Here is a 21,825-nt window from a genome sequence, read left to right on the forward strand (position 1 = left end):
AACCTAATATTTGGCATATGGCACTACTATGGTCTGAATGTTTGTGTCTCCTCACCCCCCAAAATTCATATGTTGAAATCCTAACCCCTCAGGTGATCGTATTGGGAGGCAGGGCCTTTGAGAAGTCATCAGGTCATGAGGGCAGAGTCCTCATGAATGGGATTAATGTCCTTATAAAAGAGGTCTGAGAGATACCCCTTGTCCCTTCCACCATGTGGAGACACAGAAATAAGGCCCCGTCTACAAGGAAGTAGACCCTCACCAGACACCAAACGTATCAGCACCTTGATCTTGGACTTAGCCTTCAGAACTGCAAGAAATAGATATCTGTTGTTTACAAGCCACCTAGTCTATGGTACTTTCTTTATAGCAGCCTAAATAGATGAAGACATTAGACTAACACACTATGTCTCCAATAATTGAATACAAAGGTCAAGAACAAAGAGGTAGAAATAGAAATACCCCCTCTCATTATTACACTCAATAACCCACTTGTAGTATTTGCACTTTCTGTACCACAACCCTCGGTTTCTGCTGAGTTGCAGGTCCTGATTCTCAGAGAAGGAACACTTTTGCCAGGGATACAGTGGTGGTTCCACTTAACTAGAAGGTATATTTACCATCTGGCTAATTTAAACTCTTCCTGACAGCAGTAGTGAAAGAAAGGAGTTACTGTACTGGCTAAGATAATCAACCTTGACAAGGTTGTATGTGAGAAGTTAGAAGTATATCTACATAATGTGAACATGTCTATGAATGCGGGAGATTCACTAAGGCATCCCTTAGTATTTTCAAGCCCCGTAATAACTGTCACTGGCCAATTATAAGAACCACAACCCAATAACAGCAGGGAACAGAAGGCTTAGAATCCTCAGAATGAGGGTCTGGATTATCCTCAAAAGCAAGCATATCGGTGGAAGTATTGACAGTGGGTGACTGAAACCTGTAATGGACAGTGGAGGAAAGAAATGATATCAATCATAGCCTCAAGACCACCTGTAGCAACACCATAGTTGTTTTTAACTGATTCTCTTGCCTTCACTCTTCTAGAAAAATGCAATTTGAAGGTGACTTTGTGACGGTTTGTTTTGCTGTTGCTCTAACAGAATACCACAGAATGGATAATTTATAAACAACATAAGTTTATTTGACTTACTGTTCTGGGGATTGGGAAGTCCAAGATAGAGGGGCTGCACCTGGAACGGTTCTTTTTGCTGCATCATAACATGGCAGAAGGCATCCCATGGTGAGGAAGTGCATGTACAAGACAGAGAAAAAAGAGACCAAACTCCTGTGATAATTAAGCCACACCCCAATAATAGCATTGACTCACTCATGAGGTTGAAGCACCCATAACCTCATCACCTCTTGCAGGTCCCACCTCTTAATACCACCATAATGACAATTACATTTCAACCTGAGTTTTGAAGGAATTTCAAACCATGCAGCAGTTGAACTTGTATCTCCACTTTCCAGGAGAATGTGACATCTCTCGTTCTAACAAAAAAAAAAAAGTTGCTCCCATATTTTAGATTAAGAAACACATATAAATAGAGGGCACAAATGAATCTGAATGTTGCAAGGGGTGAACTATATAAGGCAAGTCTTTTTGCCAGATGTTCAGATTGTATTGGTTTCAGTTGTCTTTGAGACAGCTGCCACCATGTCCATCGTATGCAGTGTAGACTCATCAAGATTTGCTGTCTGAGGGTAACCAGCCACTCTCCAGAGCCTCTATCTTCTGCCATTTTCCATCTGACTCAGATTCAGGTGAAATACACCAGACAGTATTGGTGTTAACTTCTGAGAAGCTGCTGAAGATGGTTGATGATACAAACACGTAGTGTTGAGGAGTCAACACCCTGTAGGGCAAACTTCGATCAGTAGGAATCAATAAATGGGGGAGGGCCAGGTAGACAAATTCTTCTTACTTCCCTCACTCCACTGGAATGTTCTAGCTTCTGATTTTGCCATACAGTCTGAGTGGTTGACCTGCTGCATGACCTGCTATTTCTTCCAGATTGTTGCGAAGTAACAACCAACCTGGTACCTTGTATGGCTTACCATCCTTACCTGCCTCACTTTGCTTTCCTCTCACTCTTGCTGCCCTGAACGTATACCTCTCAAAGCATTAGCACTTAGTCCTTGCCTCAGATTCTATTTTCTAGGGAGCCCATGCTAAACAACTACTTTATCTAGACTCTTTTCAAATTAGATAGGAACATGCAATGGGATTCCAACCAATTGAAGATAAAGAGAAATTATACATACCACTTCCAAACTTGGCACATGAAAATTTCTGTGCATTCTCAGCTCTGCTTTTTTCCCCTATGGAATACCTAAAAGGAAAAACAACAACAACAACAAGGCCTTCTTGTAAGCCTATATGTAGTAGAACCTCTGTTAACCTAGGTCTCTGACTGAGTAGATGAGAGCTGTCTGCTAACTTGTTCACATTCCCACTACTATTAGATGAATATGAAATAAGGTTCTATTACCATATATATGTGAGGTCTATTTATCACAGTAATCATCATACCCTGGTTAAAATTTGTCATTAAAACAAATAACTATAATTAGCAAAGATCAGGGCCCTTAAAAAGGTACAGTGCTAATTTTGAAACTCATGTTTTTCTCTTTTTTCTGCTTACTTGAAACTATACTTTTTTGTAAATTTGTATACATTAAATGAAACAACAAAATCATGATACGTTTTTCCAAAATCCATAGTTAATAGGTCCTCTTTAAAAGCCACTTCCACCCCCTTACCCTCCAACCACCACAAATTCCAGAAAAAATCCAAATGATCTGAAGTGTCAGATGCTCATCAGTATAGACATTTTTGTGCTGGTTTTACTAAAACTATAATCTTAGGAATGCAAAAGAAACTAATCCAGATTCAACCACTGAAACTAACAGACTTCTGCATTTCTATACTACATGTTACTCATGAATAAGAACAACTATTCTCTAAAAATTAGAAACATCCCCTGGGGAGGGATACTTGATTTTTTAAATTTTATAGTAGATGGTGCTCTCTCTTCTTCAGGAGACAACTGTGTACATAACCATTTCTCTCATTTGCAAGCACTGCTCAATGGGCTCAATGTTTTATACAAACAACTCAAAAACCTCCACTAAATTCATTCTCTTTCTCCCTCTCGATATCTGTACAATCACTCCCTAAAGATAAGTCTGTTATATAGTGGAAATAGTAAATACCTACCCTTCTCTCCCAGTACTTCATTCATTAGGAAAAAAACAGATGCTGGGTCAGTCATGTGCCGAGAATGAATGACATTAACACATCAGAAAAGTTGCTAGGGAGGAACACAACCCAAATCAAAGATCGGGGAAGGGGTGAATCAGCAACGCTGGAGGAAGTCAACATCTGTCTTCTTGCTGGAGGGAAAGAAACAGTCCATTTTCAGTAAATGGTGCTGGGAAAACTGATATCCATGTGCAGAAGAATGAAACTAGACCCCTATCTCTTGCCATATGCAAAACTCAAATAAAAATGGATGAAGGACCTAAATCTAAGACCTCAAACTATTAAACTACTACAAGAAAATATTGGGGAAAGTCTCTAGGCCACTGGTCTGAGCAAAAATTTATTGAGCAATACCCCACAAGTACAAGAAACCAAAGCAAAAAATGGACAAACGGGATCACAGCAAGTTAAATAGCTTCTTCCCAGAAAAGGATACAATCAACAAAAGTGAAGAGACAACCCAGATAATGGGAGAAAGTGTTTGCAAACTACCCATCTGACAAGAGGGTAATAACCAGAATATGTAGGGAGCTCAAACAACTCTATAGAAAAAAATGTAATAATTTGATCAAAGAATAGGCAAAAAATTTGAATAGACATTTCTCAAAAGAAGATATACAAATGGCAAACACATATGAAAAGGTGCTCAATGTCAAATCATCATTTGATTTGCATTTGAAATGCCAATCAAAACCACAATAAGATATCATCACACCCTGGTAAAAATGCCTTATATCCAAAATGTCAGGCAATGACAAATGCTGGAAAGGAGGTGAAGGAAAGGGAACCCTCATACACTGTTGGTGGGAAGATAAATTAGTAAAACAATTATGGAGAATACTTTGGAGGTTTCTCAAAAAAACTAAAAACTGAGCTACCATGTGATCCTGCAATCCCACTGCTGCATATGTACCCCAAAGAAAGGAAATCAGTATATTGAAGCGATATCTGCACTCCTATATTTGTAGAAGCACTGTTTACAACAGCTAAGAATTGGAAACAACCTAAGTGTTAATCAACATATGAATATATAAAGAAAATGTGGTACACATACACAATGGAGTACTACTCAGTCAAAAAAAGAATGGGATCCTCTCATTTGCAATAATGTGGATGGAACTGGAGATCATTATGTTAGCTAAAATAAGCCAGACACAAAAAGACAAACACCACATGTTCTCACTTATTTGTGGGATCTAAAAACCAAAACAATTGAACTCATGGACATAGAGAGTAGAAGGATAGCTACCAGAGGCTGGGAAGAGTAAAGGGGGGTGGTGGGGTGTTGGAGATAGTTAGTGGTTACAAACAAAATAGAAAGGATGAATAAGACCTACTATTTGATAGCACAATAAGATGACTATGGTCAATAATAACTTAATTGTACATTTTAAAATTACTTAAAGAGTGTAATTGAACTGTTTGTAACTCAAAGGATAAATGCTTGACGGGGTGAATACCCCATTCTCCATGATGTACTTATTTCACATTGCATGCTGGCATCAAAATATCTCATGTACTCCATAAATATATCCATCTACTATATACTCACAAAAATGTTTAAAAATTGAAATTAGAGGAAAGAGACAGTTCATAGATCTTGCTAGGTCTCAGCTTCACTCTTGGTACATCTTAAATGGAGGAAAAAGCTTAACATTTTCTTTGTTTATTCATTCAACATATATTTATTGAGAACCTATTATACACCAGGTGCAGTCACTAGGAACATACAAGATAATTAGGTACCTCTTCTTATGGAGCTTGTGTTCTAGTCTGGAAACTCCATATTACACTTTCTACAAGTCAAAGATGCCAAGGGAGCCCCACATGCTTTTCTGAGAAAAATAAATTGCAAAAGAAGTTATTTTTATGATCTTAGACTTCAATTATAAAGCTTCTAAAAGTATCCTTCCATGGTTTAAGATAGAAATCTCAGGACTTCAGTTTCCGAACTAAAAATCAGAACATAACTTCTGACAAGTAGTAGTTCAATCATTTATCTAAATACCTTAGGAGAGAGGTTTTTTTTCTCTCCTAAGGTCTTTAAATACATTATCTGATTTACTCCTTTGAGTTAGGTATTGGATCCCCATCTTCAGCTGAAAAATATAGAGCTTAAGAGAGATTAAATAGAGTCTCAGAGAAGCTTAGTAAAGTCACATATCCATTCTTTCATTTTTATTTATTTATTTATTGAGTTTCCATATTTACACATATTTATTGGGCATCCATATATTTTGGAACACATTTACTGGTCATCCACTATCAATCATGGTGTATGTGTATATTAGCCAAGGTTCTCCAGAGAGAGAGAGAGAGAGAGAGAGAGAAACTTATAGAAATTGGCTTATGAGATTATGGAGGTCAAGAAGTTTTATGATCTGTCGTCTGCAAGCTGGAAAACCAGGAAAACCAGTAGTGTGATTCAGTCTGAGTCAAAAGGCCTAAGAACCAGGTGCACCAATGTCTGAGGGCAAAAGAGGATGAGTGTCCCAACTAAACAGAAGCAAATTTGCCCTGCCTCTGCCCTTTTGTTCTATTCATGGCCTCAACAGACTGGATAATACCCATCCACATTGGTAAGGGTGATTTTCTTTACACAGACTCCCAATTCAAACACTGATCTCTTCCAGATACATTCTTACAGACACAGCCAGAAATTGTGTTTTACCAGTTATCTGGACATCCTTTACCCCAATAAAATTGACACCTAAAATTAGCCATCATGGTGTATATATGCTATTCTGGACAGGAAAGAGAACAATGAACAATAGAGATACCTCCCCTCCCCCGATCCCATCAAAAGAGAAAACACCTGCCCTCATGGAGATTGCCTCCTGGAAGGAAGAAAAAAATGTACATGAATAAAATACATGCTTATTAGATAGTAAAACACACCAAAGGGAAGAATGAAGCAGGGCAAAAGGAAAGGATGTATTCAGGTAGGTGCTTCAATTTCAGATAGGTAAGCCAAGGAAGGGCTGTCTAAAAAATATGACAGGTAAGCAAACAGCCCAGGAGGCGAGGGAGTGAGCTATGTGGTTATGGGAGATGAGAGGAGCCCTCCAGTGTGATATTACCTAAGTGCAAAGAGTTGAGAGAATGCTGACCTGAGTTAGGAGAATGCTGGCCTGAGTGGGGAGGACACTGGCCTCTTAGAGTTCAATCATGAGACCCATGGGCTGCAGTGGAATAATCAAGGGGAATGAGCACTAAGAAAAAGGGTCAAGGAAGGAAAGAGGTGAAAGACCAAGCCAAAACTTCAGCATTTACTCAGTCATTGTAAGAACGTTGGCTTTTACTCAAAGCTGAATCAAAGGAGGCTGCAGGACATTGGGAAGGTGTGGTGTGACTTATATTTTAACAGAATCACTTTGCCTGTTTTGTTGAGAATAAACTGTAGGGACCTAAGGGCGGGAGCAGTGAAACCAAACAGATTGCTCTTGCAACACTGCCGGTGAAAGACAACTATGGCCTAAACCGGAGCAGTAGCAGAGAAGATACTGAGAAATGGCCATCCAGCTTCTGCATGTATTGTGAAGATGGATCCAACAGGATTTTCTGACAGATCAGAAGTGGGTTGCAAGAAAAGGAAAATAATCAGAGATTACCCCCCAGCATTTTTGTCCTGAATAACAGGAAGAATAGATTGTCATTTACGGCAATAAGGAGATATAATGGGACAGAATCCTTAAACTCAGAATCCATAAGGACTGTAAACTATAGGACAAGCCTAGTTCCATGTGAATTGTAATCTAAAAGTATTGTTTTCATTTTTACTTTTCTAAATAACAGCAAGGAAAAAGCAAGCAGAAAGCAAATAGGGAAATATACTTCTTTTTTTTTAATTAGTAAGAAAGTCTTTTTGTAAACCTGTCAATCTGCATTTGTTTTTCACTGTTTCCCTGGAATATTTTCTCATTTCTACCAAAATGGTTGTCTTAGTTTGGGTTCTCACAATTCTCAGCAAGCAGAACGTGGGTCGCAGAAGCGGATCAGGGGAAGAGGGTCAGCCAACGCAGGGATGCATGGTGGAGCTGGTAAAAACTGTGGGCAATGAGACTCAGTCCCAGTGGGTCTCTCTGAGAAGCCATGTAGCACGCATGTCAGAATTGTCCCTGTGACAACTCTGGGACATTTTCCACTGTCTTCCACCTCCGTTAGTTGAAGGCTGTCACCACAAACATGGACTCCACCATTCTTATGGAAAGTCTTTGCGGTGTTAAGCAGACTTTGTAGACATCAGAGGAAGCTCTGAGGCCAAAAATCAGAGCAACATCATAGTATACACTTGAGTTGGGACACTGTCAATGTACATGGAATTGTCTAACTCACTTGACCTTAAATTAGGTGGGAAGGGGGTGATATGTGGTGCAAGCCACTGCAAATGACTGCTACGCTGTGTTATATGTGCCTCCCTGCACCTGCCTTCTGCTTTCACCTCTCTATGCTTTGCTTGCTCTGTTTTTCTTCCCATCGCACTCCCAAACACCTTATTACCTATGAGTTGTGACCAGCAGTCAAAGTTCTGGTGAAATTTCACTTTCTCCCAAAAACCTAGGACTATTTCCAGTTAGAGGTGCCTTCCACGCTTCTTAATGCCTACAGCATGAACACCCTTTACTTTGGACACTTAACTTCAATGCCTTATGGATAGTTAAATCTTTACATACATGCTTTAGCTTGCCAAGTAGATCTGGCCATCCTGGCCACATGATGGCCAGAATTCTTTGTATTCACTCTGTTGATTGATCCTACCCCATATAGGTGGATTTGACCTTCTCTGGTAACAAAGAGGACAAAGAGAACAACCAAAATGATCACCAGCATCTTGGGTTGCCTCAGAAAGCCACTAGGAGAATGAACTTCCTTTATTCTCCCCAAAACTCAGAGGCAGAACAGGCGATTCCACAACTATAAACACTTGGCATATTTACTCTGCTTGAAAGTCTCTGAAAACTCTAAAAAAAAAAATTAAGATTTTTTTTTTAATGAACCCTTTTGGCCAGGTGCAGTGGCTCGTATCTGTAATCCCAGCACTTTGGGAAGCTGAGGAGGGAAGATCATTTGAAGCCAGGACTTCAAGACCAGTCTGATCAATGTGGTGAGACTTCATCTTCACAAAAAATAAAAATAAAAAATAAAAAAAAATTAGCCAAGCGAGGTAGCATGTGCCTATAGTCCTAACTACTTAGGAGGCTAACAAGGGAGGTTTCCTTGAGCCCAAGAGTTTGAGGCTGCTGTGAGTTATGATCACACCACTGCACTCCAGCCTGGGTGGCAGAGCAAGATCCTGGTTCAAAGAAAAAGGTCAGGGGCACCCTTTTTACATGGCAGGGAGGGGTATGGCTTGAAATAGCCCAATTAGTTTAAAAATTGAATACATCTTTCTGCTGATTCAGATATCACGTATAGGGTAGACAAAGGTAATACCCAGAAAACTTCATTCCTCATATATTCTATTTTGCAAATGGAAGATGAGTCTACAAGCACAAGAAAAATGGGTGTAGTGGCAGACTCTTCTCCCAGAAAGACAATGACTTAGGCATTACCAATAATAGTACACATGGCCTGATAGAGGGAAGAGAGGTGGGAGAAGTAGGGTCCTTGAGCATATTAAGAGCAACCCTGGATGTGGTAATATCTTGGTGGTTATATTATTTTTAATATCCTTATCAGTTAGAGATCCATACTGATATATTGATGTACAGCATAAAATGAGTCTAAAATTTGCTTTTAAAAATGTCAGAAAAAAAGATCACAAAATGTTTATATTTGTTAAAGCTAGGTCATGGGTATATGAGTGAAATCTATTTTGTATATCTGAGAATTTTCATTTTAAAATATTTTTTTCAAAAGAGCTACACACCAGGTCAGAAACTTGTGTACAGCTGAGGTATCAAGCTGTGAGCCTCTAACTGTAGCAGCTGCTAGAGCATCAATAAATAGAAAATTCATGAACCTTTATTGCTCATCATCACTGAGGCATTGCTGCATGGGGTGGGAAGGTTTCCCCACACTAGGGAACGGGGAGTCCTGGGGTAGTAAAAAATGTGATCGCAGTCTTGGTTGTCTGCACAAACTCTTCCCAGATCCCACCCTGTCTCCCTTTCCCTCTCAGTATAGGTAACAGAATGTCACAGCTAGAGTCCCTTACTCCTCACCATACCTGCGGCTTTAAGTACCTTTTTTACCATAACATTTGTTTTCTTGCTGACCAATCCATGTTCCTCTAATCCTATTTCAATACATTTAATTCTTACCCAAAAACAAGAGCCATGACCTCCTCTAATAGACTAATTTACCATTCATATTACTTAACTGAACAATGTTTTTTGATACTAACATAAATATCTCCCCTATTCAGTAATAACTACCATTCTGCCATTTAGCTTGTTTTCTAAATTTAATTTCTCTCAAAAAATGGATTCAGGTCTGCATTGACCCAAACTCTTGTTTCCAACCAATATATCCTTCACTTTCCAACTCCCATAGCTCAGAACTAAGCAGAGGCTGATATCTAGTAAACAGTCCTTAGTTTTACTCATTGAGCTCCTAACTAAATTCGGAGATTAGGCATAAAAGCTTCATTCATTCACTCATTCATTCATCCAAAAAGGAATTAACAAGCACCTATTATATGCCATGTCCTGGATCTATGAAAATAAATTAGGTGTCAACTTTGAAGAAAGTCAAAATCTAACAGGAGATAAGTATATAAGCAGCTGCAATTAGGTTATTTTTCAAAATGTAGTTAGAAATACATATACGTCTAACTACTATATATTATATATAAAATATATATTTCTAACCACTATATATTAGAAATATATACAGAAATATATATATTTCTCTGTGCATGTGTGTATATATATACACACATATACACACATACATACTAGATTAAGTGGCAACATCAATGAATATACTCACTTGGACTTCTTGGAGTTAGAAGGTGGAGGTATGTAGAGGAGGCTTCCCAAAAATGAAAAAAAAATTGATTTTAGCTCTACAAGATGAAATAGCAGTTTGTCAGGCATATACAAAGACTTGGAGATAGAGGCCAGGCATGGTGGCCCACGTCTGTAATCCTAGCACTTTGGGAGGCCGAGGCAACCAACATGGAGAAACCCCATCTCTACTAAAAATACAAAATTAGCCGCTGGGTGTGGTGGCACATGCCTATAATCCCAGCTACTCAGGAGGCTGAGGCAGGAGAATCACTTGAATGAACCCGGGAGGCAGAGGTTTCAGTGAGCCGAGATCACGCCATTGTACTCCAGCCTGGGCAACAAGAATGAAACTCTGTTTCAAAAAACAAAACAAAAAAAGATTTGGAGATATAAATTAGAAAAACTATGTGAAGTTAAAATTAACAATGGGAAATCGTAAGACATAAAGTAGGCGGGGTAGAATATAAAGGTTCTAATGCTATATACTTTCAGACTTATTCCACAGAAAATGGAAAGTCACTAAAAGCTTTTAAGTAGAGCTGCCAAACAACAGTATTTGCATTTTAGAAAAATTACCCTGGAGTAGAGTAGGAGATGACTTTGAAGGCTTGGGGTAAGGTAATGGAGCAGAGCAAGGAGGCAGCATCAGCAGTTACAGGATGATCATAGCTATTCAAAGGAGAGAAGATGCAGACCTGAATAAGGTGAATTGGACTGATCCATAAATGAATGTAACAGCATGATTTAAACTATTATTTTTCCCTAAAAGGACATTTTTTCTAATAAGTTATCCTGAGCATTTTTAACGGAAAAATCTAGGAGCAGAGGACAGATTATCTGGTTTGGCTTTGTGTTCCCACCCAAATCTCATCTCAGATTGGAATCCCCATAATTCCCACATGTCAAGGGAGGGAGCAGATGGAGGTGATTGGATCATGGAGGCAGTTTCCTCCATGCTGTTCTCATGATAGTGAGTGAGGTCTCATGAGATCGATGTTTTTATAAGTGTTTGACAGTTCCTGCCTCACACTCACTCTCTCTCTCCAGGTCCCATGTAAGACATGCCTGCTTCCCTTTCTGCCCTGATTGTAAGTTTCCTGAGGCTTCCCCAACCATGAAGAATGGTGAGTCAATTAAACCTCTTTTATTTATAAATTACGCAGTCTCAGGAAGTCTTCATAGCAGTGTCAAAAGGAACTAATACAACAGATAACTAAGAAATCTACAAATATGGTATATATACCATGCTATTCTCTATTACTCATTCAAACTTTCCCTTTTCTCTCCCTCCCCAGGTGCTCTCAGCATGATCAGGTTCCATGTCTGTGCCAGTCTCCTATCAGCCATTTCTTGTCTTTTTTCTTCCTTATTGTGAGCTCTGACCTTTATTGTTATTCAAATCTTGGTTTTATACTGCAAAGGCTCTTAATTCTAGAATGATAGGCAAGCGAGCCAAAACATCTACCTAAGTGGACAAGAATGTGACATTGTCATGCAGCCATTGTGATGTACCAAAGTCAAGATGATTTTGATAAGAATAAAAGCTTTCTGTCCTGCTGCCCCTGCTTTATGGGGTTTTTAGGGTTTGGAGGAATATCCATTGTCTGTCCTAAAATTCTTGAATGCCCACGTGAGATTGAACGCTATTTTGATAAATGAGCCATTTAATAGTGACAGTTTATATACCAGAATTACTCAGTTGGCTGTTCTTGAATTGTTCATTTTATTTGTAAAGTTCAGGGGAAGTTAGTTTTGGCCAAGTATTTTTTGAATTTTGTTGAAACATCAAGTTCCAGGTGGTGAGGTCCCAAATAACAGAAGGTATGGCAAAAGTGTCAAAAAGATTACAAGTTAAATAAATAAGTGTCTATTGAGTACTAACATAGGTATATTCTATTATAAATAGACATTCATGTCTAATATAGAGTCGATTCTTTGAGAGAAACAAGCCAGGCAATTCTTCAAGGCAGACAGTTACAGAACTATGACTTACATGTTATTCGATGGTATACCAAGCAGCGTTCCTGACATCATTGTTGCACGGTGGACATCTGATTTGACCTCTTCATCCTCCTTTTCATGGAGTCTTGACCACTTCTGCCCTTCTCTCTACATCTTTTTCCTGGCTTCCAAGAACTAAAAGACTGTTTCCAGCTGTCCTAATGATCCTACTTTCCCACCATTCCAAAATATCCCTTGACCTAAAATTGTCCTTTCCTTTTCCTTCTTTATTCCCTCCAAACAAGACCTCCATTTCACCTTCTAAGTTAAGTGTTAGAAGAAAAGCAATCAAAATGCATGCAGACTAAACCAATTCACGCAGAAGTATAGGTGGTAGGAGACTTAACTTTTATGGTAGCTTTTAGAAGAACCTGTTATTCCAAATGGATCTTTGATTGGTGGGATGGGTGAATGAGTCATTTTTGAGGTGTGGGGAATCATACCTTTTTCTTACCTGTTTATACTGGGCAGAGCCCCTACTTTCAACTTATTTTCTGCACAAAAATTCCCTTCTGAACTAAAGCCAATGCATGCTATTTGGTTTATTTATACGTTGGTGCTGTGATTCTCTAGCTTAGGTCATCAGGTCATAATAAAGGACCACAACAGGAACCTGGCTTATAGTCTGTAGTTGAGTTCCTTCTCTAAAGCCATGTTCACACATCTGAAATTTTTCTAGATAGACTTCTATGACTTCTGGTAAAGATAAAAGTTATATTGATTTTCTATTGCATTTTTAACTTGTCAAGTAGCAGAATACTTAACTTGGAAGTTAAAAAATAGTTTTAAATTTTTTCTTAAAAATAGTGGTAGAATAGTGACCACAGTGCATACCCTATTATGAGAGTGAATTAACATGGAGAGCACAAGCAGAGGAGTTAATTACATCTTTGTGGTATTACATCCTAACATCAACTCTGCATATGGACAAGTCTGCCCTTAGAAAATCCCTAACATCCGCCATTTTTTAAAAAATGAGCAATTAAGAGCCACAAACACTGTTTCTCACTAATGCTGTTACAGTGAGGTCTGCCTCCCATATCAGTTCAGATTGCTGTTTCTCCAGTTGCACAACAGATAAAACCATGATTTGCATTCAGGGACTACGTTGTAAGAAAAGTATGTTTCTTTTAATAGTAGACACACTTGGCCCTGGAATTCCTTTAAGTTAAATACCTATATAGATAGAGTCCACTGTATATTTGCCCCCCTTTGTTTAAAGAGCTAAAATTCTGTCTTCATAGTGTCTATAAGCTCGAGAATCACAGCACTAAGGTATAAATAAACTGAAGAGACTGTCCCTCATGCATGCTGTGACGGAAATCAGCTTTCAGACTAGGTATGCTGAGTCCCAAACCTGTGCTACATCCCTGCTACAAAAACTAAAAAGCAGGCCTAAAATTCACTATAGGTTCCTAGAAAATTAAACCTTAGATATAAGACCAAATTATACTATCTTATTCTCTCAGCAAATCTTTAATATGTTTCTTCTCTGTACCAGGTGTTAGCTAAGCTCAGGTGACACAAAGTTGAACAAGATAGCACCCCTGCCTTCTTTGGCCCGGTTCATAGTTTAATGACATAATCAGGTGGTCACAATACAGTGTAATACAGTACTGTCACCGAGAAAAAAGTTACAGACTGAGGGCACACAGGGCCAGGACTCCTAACCCACCTAAGGCAAAGGGTAAGGCAGGGGACATCAGGGAAAACTATTAAAGAAGAAGGCATCCTGAGAGCTGGGATTGTATTTTTTATTTATGGTTTTATTTTTACCTTTGTATTTTGATGTAATCTCAGGATAACAAAAAGAAGTTGCAAGAACACTACAAAGAACTCTCATATACACTTTAACCAGATGTACTAAATGCTATTATATCAAATATGCTTACATACACATATGCACATACACGCACACACACGCACTAATATACATTTCTTTTTTAAAAAAAAATTTGGGGCTGGGCGCGGTGGCTCATGCCTGTAATCCCAGCACTTTGGAAGGCCGAGGTGGGTGGATCACTTGAAGTCAGGATTTCCAGCCAGCCTAGTCAAATGGTGAAACCCTGTCTCTACTAAAAATACAAAAATTAGCTGTGCATGGTGGTGCATGCCTGTAACCCCAGCTACTTGGGTGGCTGAGGCAGGGGAATCCCTTGAACCCAGGTTGTGGAGGCTGCAGTGAGCTAAGATCGTACCACTGCACTCCAGCCTGGGCAACAGAGATTCTGTCTTTAAAAAAAAAAAAAATTGAGAGTAACTTACAGGGATTACGATGCCCTATGTATTCTTGAAGATTCTGGTGTATATTTCCCAAAAGCAAGGACATGCTCTTCCATAGCCTGCAATTAACAAAATCAGGAAATCAATATTGATATATTACTACTATCTTATCTACAGACCTTATTCAAATTTTACCAATTGTCCCAATGTGTACTCTACAGCCGAAGAAATTCCCAGTTCATGTGCTGCATTCAGCTTTCATGTGTCTTTAGTATCCTACAATTTGGAACAGTTTCAGAGTCTTTCTTTGTCTTTCATGATCTTGCAATTTTTAAAGTGCAGAGTCTAGTTATTTAGTAGAATGTCCCTGAATTTAAGCTGGGTGCAGTGGCTCACGCCTGTAATCCCAGCACTTTGGGAGGCCGAGAAGGGCGGATCATCTAAGGTCAGGAGTTCGAGACCAGCCTCACCAACATGGAGAAACCCTGTCTCTACTAAAAATACAAAATTAGCCAGGCGTGGTGGCACATGCCTGTAATCCCAGCTACTCAGGAGGCTGAGGCAGGAGAATCATGTGAACCCGGGAGGCAGAGGTTGTGGTGAGCCGAGATCGTGCCATTGCACTCCAGCCTGGGCAACAAGGGCGAAACTCTGTGTCAAAACAAACAAACAAACAAAAAATGTCACTAAATTTAATAGAATGTCTCTGGTTTGGAATTACTCTAACCTGTTTCTCATGGTTAGATTTGGCACAAGCATTTTTGGCAGAAATATCGCGAAGGTTATGTTGTGCTTTTTGAGATGAGTTTCAAAGAGTGAAGAGGAGTCAGCCCACATAACCTATTGCCATATTAATTTATTTTTGCATTCAGACTTGGGAGGATGGAAGACAGAAGGCAAAGGGGTAGCCTATAACACTATTAAATAATATTTATCAAGTAGTTACTAAGCACCAAGCACTGTTTGAAATGCATTACATAAGTTAACTTCATCATCTTCACAGCACCCTTATAACATCCTCACCACGACTATGCTTTTCCCATTTTTCCGACGAGAAAGAATCAGGCACAAAAAGATAATGAAGCTAGCGCAAGGTGCAGCCAGTATTCAATTCCAGGCGGATTGACTCTTTCCCATTCTGTCAGAAGGGACTTAGTGAAAGCAAAACGCTTACAAAAAAAAAGGCTTATGTCTTCAGAACCAGTAGGCTTGGAGGTAACTGGTCCAAGCAACTGGGTGTGGCTCTCCCGCCCTCTGCTGGCTGAATCCTTTATTGCATCCTTTTAACTGCTTTTTGCTCAATCGGATGGCGAGTGCAGGAACCTCCACGTGAGCAACAATCACTGAAATATCTGCAAAACTCCTGAGCTATGTCTGACTTATGATAATGCATAAGAATTGGGCATTCCTTCCATTTTTGTTTTTTGTGTGCCTCAGCCCCCTGCCACATTCTAAACATTGGTCAGCAGAATAAATCCTAAGCCCTGTCTTCATCAATTTCTTTTATAAAACTTCCCTGGAGAATGTTTTTTAACCATGACAAATTTGGAATCCACTGAAGCAGTAAGAAAGCTAATGTTGAATTAATCAGAATACAATCCCCAGACAAGACAATCATTACAGACGAGAAAACCTATAGGAAGGATGTTTGTCCTTGAAAAATATTTGAGAAAGATCCAGTGTGAAGGAAAGTCATCTCACAGTAGGCTCCAAAGTGTCATATAAGACAAAATCACTAGGCAAATAAGATGAAGGAGAGGAAAAACTCCTTTGAATGAATCATAAGTAGCCTCCATTTTCAATCAAAAATCCCTTCTCTTTCCAGGTAAAACCCTGTCCCTCTGAAATTCACAAACCCCTGGGGCTTCCACAAAATTCAACTGTTTTCTCTAGTAAGAGGAAGAAATGGAAGTAAAATAAAACCAGAAGACAATGAATGGGTCTTAAAAGCGTGGCACACTGATTCATTCCATACATGCCAGAAATTGACCTGGCAAAAGAAAAAGAGTGTGTTTAAATTCCCAAATGATAACCTGGAATCTATTCTGTTCATTGAGCCTGATTGCAAATACAGATATACTAGTGGTCATTATTAAGTTACTTCTAACGTCCCAGGGGAATGAACTCTTTACTGAAATTTTGAGAATGCTCACACTGAACACAAGAAGGTCCCATCTAAGTATTTACTTGATACCTTCTAGATGCCTGTCTGTTTATCTGTCAGGTTGGAAGAGACACAAATACATTTGCATATGGCTACTACCAGACTGAAGGCTGAAACCTTTGCCCCCAGATCAAATCAACTCAGTAGATAAATGTCCTGTGGCAGGTGACTGGGCTAAGCAGGCCTGTCACTTCAAGGACTTCTTATTTATTTTAATGAAGTATCAAGATTTCCATGAAGAATTATCAGAACTTTATATGTATAATCAATCTGGAAACTAATCCCCTAAGCTACATTGTGGCATTATTGTCACAATAACACTGCATAACAACCAACCACGAAACATCAGCAGCATTCAACATTAAGCATTTATTGCTTACATGTCTGGGGTTGTCAACTACACGGCTCCGCTGATACTACCTGGCCTCTCTGATCTGTCTGGGGCTGATGAGACTGTGTCTCTCATCATGCAGAAGGTAATGTTCTCACGGCAGTGTTCTCAGCCAGACGACAGAAACATGCAATGCGTTCTTAGACCTAGGCTCAGAAATGGCATGCTGTCATTTCTGCTGCATTCTGTTGGGCAAAGCAATTCACAAGCAAGCCCAAATTCAAGGGAAATAGACTCTATCTCTTCATTGAGAGAAAATGCAGCCACAGAGCAAAACGTGTGCATACAGTGATGGGTAAAGAACTGGGGCCACAACTGTGATTTACTACAGGCCCAGAAAATCATTGAAATCCAATGGGTAACTCTCCACTTTCTCACATTTCCCATATCCCTTCTCAATGGATGATCTACAGTGGTCTCTAGGTTGTCCTGGAAAGATTTAAGAAAGAAGAAATTCTTAAACCTTAAGGACTTTTGTTTCTGTGAGACCTGGAGCCCCCCAGCAAACTGAAGATGTTATACCAGAGCCTTTGGATCTGACATAAATTTCCATCTAGTACCATCAGCTTCTCATTGCTATCTTGTCCCAACTTCATTCAAGAGCAGTCTAGAGTTTAAGAAAAAGCAGGAAATTTCCCTAATATTTTCTCCTACTATATCACAATTTTTGGTCAAGAAATATATACAGTTCTCATCTATATTTTTAAGAACTTTTCTAGTAATGTGTGCTGAAATAAGATTAAAAATTAGGCTACTATAGGTTAATTTCTTGATCAATGAAATAAAATTAAAAATTAGGCTACTATAGGTTAATTTTTTGATCAATTGCAATAGGCATCTTTCTAGGTGAAAATTAAAACACACATACTATGTGGACTTTTTTTTAATTGTAAGAAGGAACTTACAAAAGCCTTTTTTTTGGCTTGGAAATGCCCATGCTGAAACCTTGAGATATATATATATATATATGTCATGACTATATAGTTCTCCAGTGACAAGGTTCTAACCACCTGTCATCATTTCCTTCCTCCTCAGATTTTTAAATCATTTTTTCATTCCATAACTGTTCAGCTACTTTTCTAGAAATAATACATAAATTGAAAATATTATAAATCCCCTCTTCCCTCAGTTTGTATATATATAAATGTAACTTCATGGAAGAACCTGATATTTTCAATAATTATATTTTCTTTACTATATTCCAAGAGATTTTGCAAAGAGCAAGGGCCAAAAAATTAATCTTGTTTCTTTCTTCTTTTTTTCTTTTCCTAGTCTAAGTCAAGACTAGAAGCAACAACATGACGAAACATATGCTTCTGGCATTTCCATCTTCCTGGATTGATGATATTCCAGGCAGTCCAATTTTCCCCCAAAGGATAGGTGTGCATTCAAAATATTAAACCCTTAACAAAGACAAATATAAATGCAATTTGAGAAACCCATTTCTTTCCAAGTCCACTGCATCTATTAATGTAGCCCCTTGACCAAGGATCAGCTCATCTCACTGTAGTACAAATTCTTTTACTGTACTTGACAGTCTGCCTACCTTTTTCTATGTTGGAATATAAAAAAAATTTCAAGAAATAAAAATCACCTCCTGTAACCTATCTCTGCTGATGCTAACCATATTGATTGCTTGACCTTTGCGAAGTCTACTGACTAGATGATGCGTAATGTTTGGGGATTAAAGATGCTGACTTACTTTTTTCCTAAGTCAAATTTAAACTCTGACTACCCAAAATCAAACCCTACAGACTGTCTCAGCCTGTCCCCACTTTGCAGTGCTCTCCCTGACATTTGGATACCACTCACTGATTGAATTTTCAGCAGCTGTCATTCAAGGACATCCAGCTTTAGCTGGACAAGCATTGGAATGGCAGACTCCCAAGGGCCTGAAAACGACCCGGTTTGACACAAATGTGGATGATCTTTCTGCAGAAACAAATGGGTTCAACTAGGTCATCAGTTTAACTGATAACTCTCATCCAGTTATTATTGTCACAATTAAGAAACAGTTTTAGTAACAGAGGCACTCGGAGTGAGGGGTTTTCCTTTTCAGGAAAGGAAATAGGATAAGAATTATTTAGTTTTCTCATTTCCAAGTATTTTGGGAGTAAAATCCATGGACTAAAATCTATTTTTATCTAACAGATGAGTTGTTAGCTTAATGATGTAGGATCTTTATTCATGACCATAAAATCCCATCATCACCAAAACAAAACAAAACAAAATGAAAAAAATAGACAATGCTCTGGTGAAAAAAAAAAAAAAAATGTCTGCCAAGTCTAATTGTGATTCTAAAAGAACTAGCCCTGGCTGCATATCAATTGAGTCTTGTTTAGCTTGCAATTAAAATAAAATTTTCCATCTTTCAAAAAGAATTTCAAAGCACTTTCAAATGGCAAATACTTTAAAGTTAAGTACATGCTCATCTTTGATAGTATATTTGCAAGCCATTCATGATTTCATAGATAAAAGCCAACTCTTCCATTTTCAACTGGTGTGCAGGTCACTCATCAGCGTACTCTGTACAACCACATATAGACTATAAACACCTCCACTAATAGAACTAATCACTAGAGCACCACCATTGACTCAATACATAATTCAGACAAGAAAATATAAATCTTAACACCTTGTATGGTTTAGTTTCATGTGCAAGGCACTGTAGGACACTAGCCCCAGTTCACTCGGGCAGTTTTCCAACCGACACAGAAAAGGCTTTTTAAGTTGTAGATTGTATATTCCCATTTGACACCCAAAATATAATTAAGGTGATTGACTTATTGGCCACTTTTCGTAGGCTGTTAATGTTGTTTTTGGAAAGTCAATCTTGTTGTAAAGTGATATTTGAATGTAAAGAATAGAACCAGCACTTTCTGCCATCAAGGAAGAATTCCTCTCACAAAACCAGTGGTGACCTGGAACCACCTAATACTGGCTCTCAAGAGTTGACTGTGTACATCTCCTCCCAACTCCACATGCAGTGGCATCAGGTTAGTAGCATGAAACTGGTCATGATAGGAGTATTTACTCCACAGAAATTGGGAAACGCTAAAAATTATCAGCTAGGATTACAAGTTTAGTGTCAGTGATAGGAGAGGAATTCTACAGCAGTTCTGTCCAGTAAAACTTTGTGCAATGGGGCTGGGCACGGCGGCTCAGGCCTGTAATCCCAGCACTTTGGGAGGCAAAGGTGGGAAGAACTGCTTGAGGCCAGGAGTTTGAGACTAGTCCAAGCAACATAGCAAGATTCTGTCTCTAGAAAAATAAATAAATAAAAATAAAAGAACTTTCTGCAATGGTAGAAGTATCTTATATTTGTACTGTCCAACGCAGTAGCCACTATACACATGTGACCACTGAGTAGTCGAAATGTGGCTAGTATGGCCAAAGAACTAAATGTTTTATTTTATTTTATTTTTAATCTTAATAGCCATATGTGACTAGTGGCTACCGTGCAGGACATTGCAGTTCCACTGTGATATAAAAAGTGATGGCATCTTCCAAGAGTCAGGGGACTGAGGTAGATAAGGCTTGAAAAGAAAGAGGAGCACCCAAGAAATGGGCCACTTCATGTCTTGGAACAATGAAATGTTACAGCAAAGCTTTGCCAGGTTTTTCCATCACATTTTGAATCTGCTGTCTACACATTTATTCGTGCACAGACCTGGAACAATCAGTTGTAGGAACAGATGGATGAAGGCCACCTCCTCATTAAGGTAGCTTAGTAAGGAAAAGTGGCTCTAATACCCTAAAATAGTGGTTCTAAAATTTTAGCATGCATCAGAATCACCTGGAGAACTTGTTAAAACACATACTCCTGGGCCAGGCGCGGTGGCTCACGCCTGTAATCCCAGCACTTTGGGAGGCCAAGGCGCGCGGATCACGAGGTCAGGAGCTCGAGACCATCCTGGCTAACACGGTGAAACTGCGTCTCTACTAAAAATACAAAAAACTAGCCGGGCGAGGTGGCGGCCGCCTGTAGTCCCAGCTACTCGGGAGGCTGAGGCAGGAGAATGGCATGAACCCGAGAGGCGGAGCTTGCAGTGAGCCGAGATGGCGCCACTGCACTCCAGCCTGGGCGACTAAGCGAGACTCCGTCTCAAAAAAAAAAACCAAAAAACAAAAAAAAACACACACATACTCCTGGGCCCTGCTCTCAGAGTTTCTGATTTCATAGGTTTGAGTTGGAGACCAAGAATTTGCATTTCTTACAATTTCTTGGGTAATGCTGATGATGACAGTCTGGGAATCACTTGGAGAACCACTGCTTTCAAGCTAATTTACGGCAATCTCCAATTCCTGCTTCTATCACAGTCCACATGCTTTTCACTCAGGCTAAAGTCCTATTGACTGTGTTCCCTAAGATGCTAGAACACATTTCATTACTCCTTGTTGGTAATTCTGTTCTTAAGGTCTGAGTTAAAACTACAAGACACCTGACAAGCTCTGCTACTTTATCTCTTCCGTAGACCCTGGAGCTTTGTTGTTTCCACTATGCCAGATGCTACTTCCAGATGCGCAATTTAGAGAGTCTCTGCTCATAGCCCCAGCTGTTTATGAAAACTGCAGACACTAACTAATCTTTTTCTCTCTTTTTCACTCTCTTTCTCCCCACGCCTTATAATACCTTCCAATAGAGTACTCTCAACACAAGCACAAAGAACAAAAATAAGTTCCACTCTGCAAGTTCCTTGACAATATGGATTCAGCAGGAGTTAAATGACTATCTGTCCTAGAAGGAGAATGGTGTGAAGGGACTCTTTCCCAAATGGAAATGCATTTACTTGAATAGACTGGAGACCCTGGAATTCAGATC

General features: G+C 39.1%; 1 long non-coding RNA gene across 1 annotated transcript; it reads right to left on the minus strand.

The window, feature by feature from the left end:
- Positions 1-1,157: 1,157 nt before the first annotated feature.
- On the minus strand, positions 1,158-10,831 carry LOC105488907 (uncharacterized). Its single transcript, XR_011619327.1, has 5 exons — positions 10,205-10,831; positions 5,018-5,106; positions 3,227-3,402; positions 2,272-2,339; positions 1,158-1,862 (listed from the first exon to the last, which is right to left on the minus strand). It is a non-coding gene; the product is annotated as an uncharacterized lncRNA (long non-coding RNA).
- Between the last annotated feature and the right edge of the window lie 10,994 nt (positions 10,832-21,825).

This window comes from Macaca nemestrina, chromosome 2 (assembly GCF_043159975.1).
Source record: "Macaca nemestrina isolate mMacNem1 chromosome 2, mMacNem.hap1, whole genome shotgun sequence".
In the NCBI taxonomy this organism is placed as follows: domain Eukaryota; kingdom Metazoa; phylum Chordata; class Mammalia; order Primates; family Cercopithecidae; genus Macaca; species Macaca nemestrina.